The sequence below is a fragment of the Salvelinus alpinus genome, chromosome 24 (assembly GCF_045679555.1).
Source record: "Salvelinus alpinus chromosome 24, SLU_Salpinus.1, whole genome shotgun sequence".
Lineage (NCBI taxonomy): Eukaryota > Metazoa > Chordata > Actinopteri > Salmoniformes > Salmonidae > Salvelinus > Salvelinus alpinus.
The window spans coordinates 8050162-8062686 of NC_092109.1; the positions used below are offsets into that span (position 1 = coordinate 8050162).

At 41.3% G+C, this 12525-nt stretch overlaps 1 protein-coding gene across 1 annotated transcript in view; it reads right to left on the minus strand.

The window, feature by feature from the left end:
• Nucleotides 1-12525, minus strand: part of LOC139551685 (tetratricopeptide repeat protein 33-like) — a 60037-nt gene that overhangs the window by 17363 nt on the left and 30149 nt on the right. The window lies entirely within an intron of this gene.

The window sequence follows — 12525 nt, forward strand, 5'->3', positions numbered from 1 at the left end:
CTTTGATTTCAACAAAAAAACTACATGAATTAATAAATATTGAAAAATATATAGAGTAATTTTGAAAATCTACCATTGTCGATTAGCCAAATGCTTTATTATATTGAGCATAATATACTCTACGGGCATTTCAAAGTTTGAGAGTAGGATCTCTGTTAATTTTAAAGTTATGGCCCATTTTATACAGATTGACATAGTAGGCAATGTAATCTTGCATAGCCATACCTCCAAATCATGCTGTTGTCACGCCTCCTTTGGAGGTCCGGAGTATTTTGAATTTGTCGAAACGGCTCGTATGGTCTGCTGGCTTCCAGCGGCAAAATTTGATTTGATGTTACATTTTAACAACCCTCTCCCATATGGCCGTAGAAGGCGTATTGTGTGTTTGTCACCGGGTAGGACACAGAGTTGTTGCTTATGTTAGTTTGCAACATTGCAGAAAATGGAAGAAAACCTGGAGGAAAAACTGAATACTGTTTTGCCAGAAGTGTGCTCTATACACAAAATCTAGTCGAAGGCATACAACTCCTCTGCTTGAACACTCAACAAAAAAAAAGAGCTGTTATGGCGTGTATACCTAAAGCAGGGATACAGCCACAGGCTGATTTTTTTCATTGAGCTGATGGTCAAAGGGCCAGAACATAATTACAAATTAGCCACAAGAAGCCCAAACATATATAATAATTGACCAAAACATAATCATTTCAAACCTTGCTTACATTTGTATAGGATCACATACACTGAGTTGACAGTTTATTAGGTACATCACCCTGTTCACAAAAATGGTTCTCTCCAACAGACAGTGAGTCACAGGGCCGTGGCTTGTTATATAAAGCAGACATCGAGGCATTCAGTTACTGTTCGATTGAACGTTAGAACGGGCAAAACGAGTGACCTAAGAGACTTTGAGCATGGTATGATCGTTGCTTCCCGGCGCGCAGGTTCCAGTATCTCAGAAATGGTCAGCTTCCTGGGCTTTTCGTGCACAACAATGTCTAGGGTTTTAGCGAGACATCCAGTCAGCGGCGGTCTGTGGGTGAAAACAGCTTGTTGATGAGAGGTCGAAAGAGAATGGCAAGAATCGTGTAAGCTAACAGGCGAGCCACAAACAGGCAAATAACGGTGCAGTATAACAGTGGTGTGCAGAACGGAACAACTTGTCACGGATGGGCTATTGCAACAGACGACCACACCTGGTTCCACTCCTATCAGCTAAAAACAAGAAGTGGCGGCTTCAGTGGGTACATGATCACTCAGCCTGGTCTCAGAGAATTTCGTATTATTCTTTACGTAAATCCAGGACACTCCATTTAGTATATGTTACGTTTCATATGGTACGCATTAATTTGTGGATGTCCATCATCCATTTTGCACGATATGTTACAAATTACAATTTGTATCATATGTTACGAATTTGCTAAATGTACAATATGTTGCAAATTTGCAAAACGTACAATATGTTTCCAATGTGCAACATTTTATTAATTCCAATTTGTTGTGGCTAACGTTAGCTAGCTGGCTAAAGTTAGCTAGCTGGCTAACATTAGCTAGCTGGCTAACATTAGCTAGCTGGCTAACATTAGCTAGCTGGCTAACATTAGCTAGCTGGCTAACATTAGCTAGCTGGCTAACATTAGCTAGCTGGCTAACATTAGCTAGCTGGCTAACATTAGCTAGCTGGCTAACATTAGCTAGGCTAAGGGTTAGGTTAGGATAGGATTAAGGTTAGGAGTTAGGTTAAAGGAATACTTTGGGATTTTGGCAATGAGGTATTTACTAGAAGATACCCATAGACACAAGTTCATCTGACTCCAGGGAAGTAGATAAAGGGCCTCACTGACAAAATCCCACAGTATCCATTTAAAGGGTTAAGATTAGGGGAAGGGTTTGATAACACGCTAAATAGTTGCAAAGTGGCTAAAAAGTAAACATGCAACAATTTCAAAATGTTTACTAAATCACAGTTCATATAAGGAAATCAGTCAATTGAAATTAATTCATTAGGCCATAATCTATGGATTTCTCCATTCGCTATTTAAGTACATAGGTGACATATATCTTCCCCCCAGCCACTGTTTCGAGAAAAGTGCATGATAATGGTCCACTCAAAATCAAAAATAATATTATTTAGAATACATAAACATATATTATTATATTATTTAGAATAGATAAAGACAAGATTAAATCAAGAATAGTCTGATGGGTAAACAATATTAGCCTATCACTTGTGAATTATATATTTTCTTATGAATGATGCCCCAGCATAAGACAAGAAATAATGATTGTTTTTTGTGACTTTTTCTAATTATAGTCACACACCTCATGTAGCCTAACCCATACAGTGCATTCGGAAAGTATTCAGACCACTTCTCTTTTTAAACAATTTGTTACATTACAGTCTTATTCTAAAATGGATCACATAGATTTTTTTCTCATCAATCTGCACACAATACCCCATAACGACAAAGCGAAAACAGGTTTTTAGAAATGTTTGCACATTAAAAAATATAAAACAGAAATAACTTATATACATAAGTCTTCAAACCCTCGAAATTCAGCTCATGTGCATCCTGTTTCCATTGATCATCCTTGAGATGCTCCTACAACTTGATTGGAGTCCACCTGTGGTAAATTCAATTGATTGGACATGATTTGGAAAGGCACACACCTGTCGATATAAGGTCCCACAGTTGACAGTGCATATCAGAGCAAAAACCAAGACATGATGTTAAAGAAAATGTTCATAGAGTTCCGAAACAGGATTGTGTCGAAGGAACAGATCTGGGGAAGGGTACCAAAAAAATGTCTGCAGCATTGAAGGTCCCTAAGAACACAGTGGCCTCCATCATTATTACATTGAAAAAGTTTGGAAACGCCAAGACTCTTTCTAAAGCTGGACGCCCGGCCAAACTGAGCAATCGGGGGAGAAGGGCCTTGATCAGGGAGGTGACTAAAAAACTGATGGTCACTCTCTGTGGAGATGGGAGAACCTTACAGAAGAATAACCAGCTCTGCAGCACTCCACCACTCCTCAGTAAAAGGCACGACAGCCTGCTTGGAGTTTGCCAAAAGGCACCTAAAGACTCTCAGACCATGAGAAACAAGATTATCTGGTCTAAAGAAACCTGGCACCATCCTTACAGTGAAGCTAGGTTGGAAGCATCATGGTGTGGAGATGTTTTTCAGCGGCAGGGACTGGGAAAGTAGTCTGGATTGAGGGAAAGAGGAACGGAGCAAAGAAAAAAGAGATCCTTTATGAAAACCTACTCCAGAGTGCTCAGGACCTCAGACTAGGGGCGTAGGTTCACCTTCCATCAGGACAACGATCCTAAGCACACAGCCAAGACAACGCAGGAGTGGCTTCAGGACTAGTTTCTGAATGTCCTTGATTGGCCCAGCCAGAGCCCAGACTTGAACCCAATCTAACATCTCTGGAGAGACGTGCAAAATAGCTGTGCAGCAACGCTCCCCATCCAACTTGACAGAGCTTGAGAGGATCTGCAGAGAAGAATGGGAGACACTCTCCAAATACAGGTGTGCCACGCTTGTAGCATCATACACACAAGAAGACTCAAGACTGTAATTGCTGCCAAAGGTGCTTCAACAAAGTACTGACTTAAAGGTCTGAATACTTATGTAAATGTGATTTAAAAAAAATGTTTAATACATTTGCTAAAATTTCAAAAAAACTTTTGTTTTTGTCATTATGGGGTATTGTGCAGGTTGATGAGGGTAATAAAAAAAAATCTACTTTAGAATAAGGCTGTAACGTAACAAAATGTGGAAAAAGTCAAGGGGGCTGAATAATTTCCGAATGCACTGTAGGCCTATATGTTTTGTATCACAACTAAAGTGGCCAAATAACTTCTTAAAATTAAGCACATTAATCCGCTTTACAAGGGATGTAGAGCCTAACTGGCATACATAAACAGCGAGTGAGTTTCAAGTTTGGGGAAAATAATATTCAAAATAAAAATGCGCCTTTGTAATAAAAACATTACATGCATAATCACTTTTGCGGTCACTTTTGATAACGTTGTTTTCCCGCTTATAGCCTGTGTGCATTGCTGCGCTTATGTGAAGAAATAGCTTAATAGTTTATCAACATTTTAAGCTAAACTTTCTGATCTGTTGCATCAGCCTCATTGCGTAAAACAAGTGTTTTTATGCTAGTGGATGTATTAATTTGAGATCAATCGCATCCCACAACTGTCCCAAACTATGTTTGGAATATTTATTTCTCGCACAGAATAGGTCATCTTTTGTAGTATTTGGGATAGTAGATGGACATAGGCTCATGCTTTTGCTGTTCGTTAGGCCTACTCATCTTGTTGGCTGACGAAAAGTAATTGTGAACAGTTTTTCCGATATCTTCAATACCCAACTCGGAATTGGATAAGGACTCGCGCAGTTGCGTCCCGGATGTGTCTGTCTTCACTTGTAGCCTGTGAGAAAGACCCGATCATGTGATGGAGAGCCATGTGAGTGAGAGGTGCTTCAGAGCAAGCAGCACTAGGAGAAGGGTATTATCATTATTATATTCAGCCAAGGGCACAATGGCCGCAAAAGGCATGGATTTTTTTGGGGGTGGCATTACGGCCACACAAAGGTGATGTCGCCGGGAAATTCAAGGCATTATCAAGGGCTTGTCAAATTTTGAATGAGAGACTGATGAAGTGTGTACAGCCTGTGAAGAAAAACAAAGCAGAGCTCATGCCTTTCATGCAACTTTTTTTCAAATAATCATTAGAGTCGCATCATGGAACCTTACAATGTATTACAAATCAAAACATATAGCCCAACGTTTGTAGAACAACTAAAGTTACATTAATAACTATAAATTAAGCATATAGGAGTACCTATTTCTTTGTTAACCGCTCAACACAGAATGTCCCTCAAATTGTTTGGAGAACATATGCTTTCTATTTTATTCAGCTTTGTTCAATTGTATTCTTCATACTATAAAATAATGTAAAATGTCACAGAATTCTAAGCAAATCTTGTCTGCTAAATGAACTAGTGTAGCCCACAGCCATATGGCACAGCCAGATGAGGACCTAACATAAGGACAACTCAGAGTATGCTATTCTGTTCTTCTAAAATAGACTACATTTTCTTCATTTCATGTTTCTTTAGACTCGTCTAAGATATATCATGGATTTATTGTGAAGGTGTAGGCTATATTGCATGGATTTAGACTTTCTCAAATGTAGATGTTCCAAAGGTCTGCATCAGTGGCTTGTAGGGAAGCCAGGAGATGCTAAATGTGTTTGTTAATTAAGTCAATTACCATGACACCAGCAGTTATTTGCTTGATGAAATGTTGTGACCGCCACAGCCCTTGTCACATATCTTTTTTTTTTTAAAGTAGGGGCGTGGATCAGAAAACCAATCAGTATCTGGTGTGACCACCATTTTCCTCATGCAGTGCGACATATCTCCTTCGCATAGAGTTGATCAGGTTGTTGATTGTGGCCTGTGGAATGTTGTCCCACTCCTCTTCAATGGCTGTGCGAAGTTGCTGGATATTGGTGGGAACTGGAACACGCTGTCGTACACGTCAATCCAGAACATCCCAAACATGCTCAATGGGTGACATGTCTGGTGAGTATGCAGGCCATGGAAGAACTGGAACATTTTCAGCTTCCAGGAATTGTGTACAGATCTCTGCGACATGGGGCCGTGCATAATCATGCTGAATTAATCAAATGGCCACCCTGACTATTTACATTGACCCCCCCTTTGTTTTTACACTGCTGCTACTCGCTCTTTATTATCTATGCATAGTCACTTTACCCCTACCTTCATGTACAAATTACCTCGACTAACCCCGCGCAATGGTCTGTGGTTGTGAGGCCGGTTAGACGTACTGCCAAATTCTCTATAAACGATGTTGGAGGCTGCTTATGGTAGAGAAATTAACATTAAATTATCTGGCAACAGCGCTGGTGGGCATTCATGCAGTCAGCATGCCAATTGCACGCTCCCTCAAAATTTGAGACATCTTTGGCATTGTGTTGTGTGACAAAGCTGCACATTTAGAATGGCCTTTTAGTGTTCCTAGCGCAAGGTGTGATGACCATGCTGTTGATGAGATTTGAACACACAACCTTTGCGGGTTGCTAGTGGTTTGCGTTATACGCCCACCCTCCTTTAGTTTTGACTTAAGTAACCATCTGTCTCATGTAATCATACCAAAAGTAACAAATCATACTAATATGATTGTCCCGGGTTTACATTTACTATGTTAGGTTTTGTCTATGAGGGGCGGTAGGCTGCCTAGTGGATAGAGCATTGGGCCAGTAACCCGAAAGGTTGCTAGAACGAATCCCCGAGCTGACAATTTAAAAATCTGTTGTTCTGCCCCTGAACAAGCCAGTTAACCCACTGTTCCTAGGCCGTCATTGTAAATAACAATTTGTTCTTAACTGACCCGCCTAGTTAAATAAAAAGGATAAATAAAAAATAAAACAATAAAAATATGAGACCAGGCTGGATCACCAACACTGGACAATTGAGGAGTGGAAAAACATTGCCTGATCCGACGAATCTCAGTTCCTGTTGGGTCATGCTGATGACACAGTCACAATTTGGCGTAAGCAGCACGAGTCCATGGCCCCATCCTGCCTGGTGTGGGGAATATTTTCCTGGCACACGTTAGGCACCCTGGTACTAATTGAGCAATGTTTCCATGACCCAAATAATTCAGTCTGTTCTGGAGGCAAATGGCAGTCCGACCCGGTACTAGATGGGTGTACCCAATAAACTGGCCATTGAGTGTATAGCTCTATTATGTGTGGGAATACTTTGATACAGAGTAAAAATGGACTTGGAGATGATTTCCTGGTGTTTTACAGTCTTATGTCCAACAACAACAAAAAAGCGTCATGACACCAATTTTTGCTTTGTAGCACCTACAAATTAAACAATATTGGGACTTAAAGGAGGCCTGGGTAAGGCCAAAATGTCACAAATATTCCAACTTCAATACATTCTTTCTCAATTATGCTTTAAGATCAAAATGTCAAATATATGCTAACAATCCTTCCTCCAAGGCCGTCATTGAAAATAAGAATTTGTTCTTAACTGACTTGCCTAGTTAAATAAAGGTAAAATTAAAAAGGAATATTTTAAGGATTACATTTCGTAAAAATCATGTTATTTTTTAGTCCTGGTTTAGTGAGGAATCACCCCTCTGGAAAACACGTATTGGTCCTGACATTATAGTGCAGTCCTACAGTCTATGTTATGTATTAATTTCAGCAATGGCAGACGAGCTACGGCAGGATCCTGGTAAATGACCTGTTATTACATTACAAATGAGGGTTAGAGTACTGGCCACAGTACACAGTAACCTCCAGTGATGCACTGCTAATGACTCCATCTGTCTCTGGACTGCAGACCACAGGAGCTACCAGTGTTGTAATGTACTGAGGTAGAAAGGGCGGGCCCAGAGAGGACATTCCCAGGAAGAGAATAGTGACTCCATAAGTGATTGTCTAAGACATAAAAAAATATATATGTTGTGTATTAAGGTTAGAGACTGAGGAAATAACAAATGGTGGATGAGTCTTCGTAACAAAACTCCAATATCTTGGGTTCAAATTTTGTTCGTTCTGCGATTTATGTTTTTGACTGTTTTTTCTAAGGCAAACGTTATATTCAATGGACAATAAAGTATGTCCTCATCATTCATGCTCTCATGCAGCCTAACAGAAAGACATCAGTGAAGTGATGACATGGCTGCAATGGGATCGATCTCATGCCAACCAATCAAAACTTTAAAAGGAACAAAGTGACGAACCCACAAAAGGACCAGGCGTTCATATGCGAGCGTGACGGACGGACGGACGGACAGACAGACAGAGACAGACAGAGACAGACAGAGACAGACAGAGACAGACAGAGACAGACAGAGACAGAGACAGAGACAGACAGAGACAGACAGAGACAGACAGAGACAGACAGACAGAGACAGACAGAGACAGAGACAGAGACAGACAGAGACAGACAGACAGAGACAGACAGAGACAGACAGAGACAGACAGAGACAGACAGACAGAGACAGACAGACAGACAGAGACAGACAGAGAGACAGAGACAGACAGAGAGACAGAGACAGACAGACAGAGACAGAGACAGACAGAGACAGACAGAGACAGAGACAGACAGAGACAGACAGAGACAGACAGAGACAGACAGAGACAGACAGAGACAGACAGACAGAGACAGACAGACAGACAGAGACAGAGACAGAGACAGACAGAGACAGACAGACAGACAGAGACAGAGACAGACAGACAGACAGACAGACAGAGACAGAGACAGACAGACAGAGACAGACAGACAGAGACAGACAGAGAGACAGAGACAGACAGAGACAGACAGACAGACAGAGACAGACAGAGACAGACAGACAGAGACAGACAGAGAGACAGAGACAGACAGACAGAGACAGACAGAGACAGACAGACAGACAGACAGACAGAGACAGACAGACACAGACAGACACAGACAGACACAGACAGATCATTCTGGCTCTGAGAGAGACACATCTAGACCGTCTGAGACAGACATAGATAGACATGGTCTTGACAGACAGAGTGCAGACATGTCCAAACAGACAGACAGACTGGACTAGATAGGCGGACATATATTTTTATTCCACCGACCAGTCAGACTATTCCATGTGTAATGAAACACATCAGAATATAACTTGATGAGGGAAGGAAATGTCTCCTCTGCTACACAGCATACAATTAGACTTCTGTGTGTTTGTGACCCTTGTTTATGTGTCCCTTCTGAAGCATGACTAATAAATGTATGTAGCAGCCAAAAATACAGTCGATGACATGAGGACTGAGTTATAAAACATATTTTTTTAAACACACACTTCATGAGTAAAAGAACATGATATTACATTTCCCTAAAGAAGGTAATAACGGAAGCTTTCATTATTTGCCACATAGGTCACGTAATGAATTTCTACTCAGATTTCATATCATGGTTAATAATGTCAGCCATTAAAAGCCTAGAGGGAGAATGTTGATTGGAAAGGTTAAGGCTATAAGGAGAATGTTAATTGTGTTACAGATACTGTTGGAGTAAGTCAGGGGACATGTGGTGTGACTACATCACAGTCGGGTTTAGATAGAGCAGAGAAGCTGATTACACCCCCCTCCACACACACACAATGTTGGCTAGCTAGCCGAATCTCTACTCTCAATGACACCTAGGAGAGAGGGGAGGGAGGGTGAAGTGTGAAATGGTCAAATAGGCCATTTGAAATCCATTGTATCCTCCACTTTCTGTCCTCATATAAAGAGATTCACTTTCAAGTAGTTTTTCTCTTCACAGCGGGTCATTATGAAAGACCGTTCCCCGTGTCCAATGGCTGTGCTTTTCATGGCAAAGCTCAAGTACACAAATGGTCCTAGAACTAAATTATCTCCTGACAGCCTAAAGCATGGATGGGAAACTTTGATGGGGGTGGGTGACAAAAAAAAAATCAAAACTCATCATGAAGGGCCGCAGTGGCTTTGGGGGTCTGTGTACCCACATCCATACCCACACATGCAGTCAGAGCCGGTCCTAGCCTTATGGGGGCCCTAAGTGAAATTTAGTTTTAGAGTTAATTTCCTGCAATTCTACACATTTTGCCATGGGCAGAGAGAAGATTTTGTAATTTTCAACAAATGTCATGAAATTCAACAAAAAATGACATGAAGCGTAGTGAAAGATTAGCAGTTTTACAGTTAATTTCCTGCAAGTATACACATTTGCCATAGGGTGGAGAGAAATGTTTGCAGTTTTTAATATGATATCTGAGTGAGAGTGACTAACAAATTCAATGGGGGCCTTCCGGTCAGTAATTAGATAGCTGCCTAGACTAATTTACCAAACAACATATTTTTTTGCTGACGTGGGCTTATTGAGTGAATGTCAGTGACTGACGTGAGAGAAACTGCTGATGCACAGCCACATTTCGAAATTGCACCTTGTGTATTCTACTACTGTAACTCTCAACTGCAAGTTGAGACCCCGACGGAGTCCCCCCAAAATATATATACAGTGCCTTCAGAAAGTATACAGACCCCTCAACTTTTTCCACATTTTGTTACGGTACAGCCTTATTGTAAAATGTATTAAATTGTTTTTGTTCCCCCTCACCAATCTACACACAATACCCCATAATGACAAAGGAAAAACAGGTTTTCAGAAATGTTTCCTAATAATTATTCAGACCCTTTACTCAGTACTTCGTTGAAGCACCTTTGGCAGCGATTACAGCATCGAGTCTTCTTAGGTATGACGCTACAAGCTTGGCACACCTGAATTTGGAGAGTTTGTCCCATTCTTCTCTGCAGATCCTCTCAACCTCTGTAAGGTTGGATGGGGAGCGTTGCTACACAGCTATTTTCAGGTCTCTCCAGAGATGTTTGATCGGGTTCAAGTCAGGGCATTGGCTGGGTCACTCGAGGACACTCAGAGACTTGTCCAGAAGCCACTCCTGCGTTGTCTTGGTTGTGTGCTTAGGGTTGTTGTCCTGTTGGAAGGTGAAACTTCGCCCCAGTCTGAGGTCCTGAGCACTCTGGAGTAGATTTTCATCAAGGATCTCTGTACTTTGCCCAGTTCATCTTTTCCTCAATCCTGACTAGTCTCCAAGTCCCTGCCACAGAAAAACGTGACTCTTGGCATTCAGGCCAAAGAGTTCAATCTTGGTTTCATCAGACCAGAGAATCTTGCTTCTCATGGTCTGAGAGTCCTTTAGGTGCCTTTTGGCAAACTCCAAGCGGGCTGTCATGTGCCTTGTACTGAGGAGTGGCTTCTGTCTGGCCACTACCGTAAAGGCCTGATTGCTGGAGTGCTGCAGAGATGGTTGTCTTTCTAGAAGTTTTTCCCATCTCCACAGAGGAACTCTGGAGCTCTGTCAAAGTGACCATCAGTTTTTTGGTAACCTCATTGACCAAGGCCCTTCTCCCCCGATTGTTCAGTTTGGCCGGGCGGCCAGCTCTAGGATGAGTCTCGGTGGTTCCAAACATCTTCCATTTAAGAATGATGGAGGCCACTGTGTTCTTGGGGACCTTGAATGCTGCAGCACTGTTTTGGTACCCTTCCCCAGATCTCTGCCTCGACACAATCCTGTCTCAGAGCGCTAAGGACAATTCCTTAGCATTGTTAACTGTGGGACCTCATTTAGATGGGTGTGTGCTGTTTAAAGAAAAATGCTATTGCAACCTCTTCGCAATAAGGAATTGAGACCAAAAGCTCAAGAGAAGTTTCAAGTGTTTAATACCAAGGATGACATCAGCTGAGTGCATACATTTTAGAAAGCTCACAACACATTTTATACTCTTCCTTTGTAGGCGTCACCTCCCCAGCTATACATTTTATGAACCCAATGAGTTTCTCCTTTCCCCTGTGGAATGTCCATTGCCCTCTCTTTGTTTAGCTATCCATCTTCTGGGCCTGACCCTGCTCTCTGATCCTAGGCAATTTCCTCTTATCTGATTAGGTCCACCTTTCTAAATTAGTATACACACAGTTTCATGGCCTAAACTCCATTAATACTCACAATAATCACTCGCTAAAAAGGATACAAACTACAGTTTATATTGAAAAATGTAACATTTTAACAGAATCCATCAGTGACTTTCCAAATCATGTCCAATCAATAGAATTTACCACAGGTGCACTCCAATCAAGTTGTAGAAACATCTCAAGGACGATCAATCGAAACAGGATGCACCTGAGCTCAATTTCGAGTCTCATAGCAAAGGCAATTAATACTTATGTAAATAAGGTATTTCTGTATTTTCTAAAAAACGGTTTTCACTTTGTCTTTATGGGGTATTGTGTGTAGATTGCTGAGGATTTGTATTTATTGAATCCATTTTAGAATAAGACTGTAACTTAACAAAACGTGGAAAAAGTCAAGTGGTCTGAATACTTTCCGCAGGCACTATATATATATACATACAGTGCCAGTCAAACGTTTGGACAACTACTCATTCAAAGGTTTTTCTTTATTTTTACAATTTTCTACATTGTAGAATAATAGTGAAGACATCAAAACTATGAAATAACACATATGGAATCATGTAGAAACCAAAAAAGTGTAAACCAAATCTTCAAAGTAGCAACCCTTTGCCTTGATGACAGCTTTGCACACTCTTGGCATTCTCTCAACCAGCTTCATGTGGAATTATTTTCCAACAGTCTTGAAGGTTTCCCACATAGCACTTGTTGGATGCTTTTCCTTCACTCTGCCGTCCAACTCATCCCAAACCATCTCAATTGGGTTGAGGTCAGGTGATTGTGGAGGCCAGGTCATCTGATGCAGCACTCCATCACTCTCCTTCTTGGTCAAATGGCCCTTACACAGCCTGGAGGTGTGTTGGGTCATTGTCCTGTTGAAAAACAAATGATTGCCCCACTAAGCGCAAACCAGATGAGATGGTGTATCGCTGCACAATGCTGTGGTAGCCATGCTGGTTAAGTGTGCCTTGAAACCGAAAGAAATCA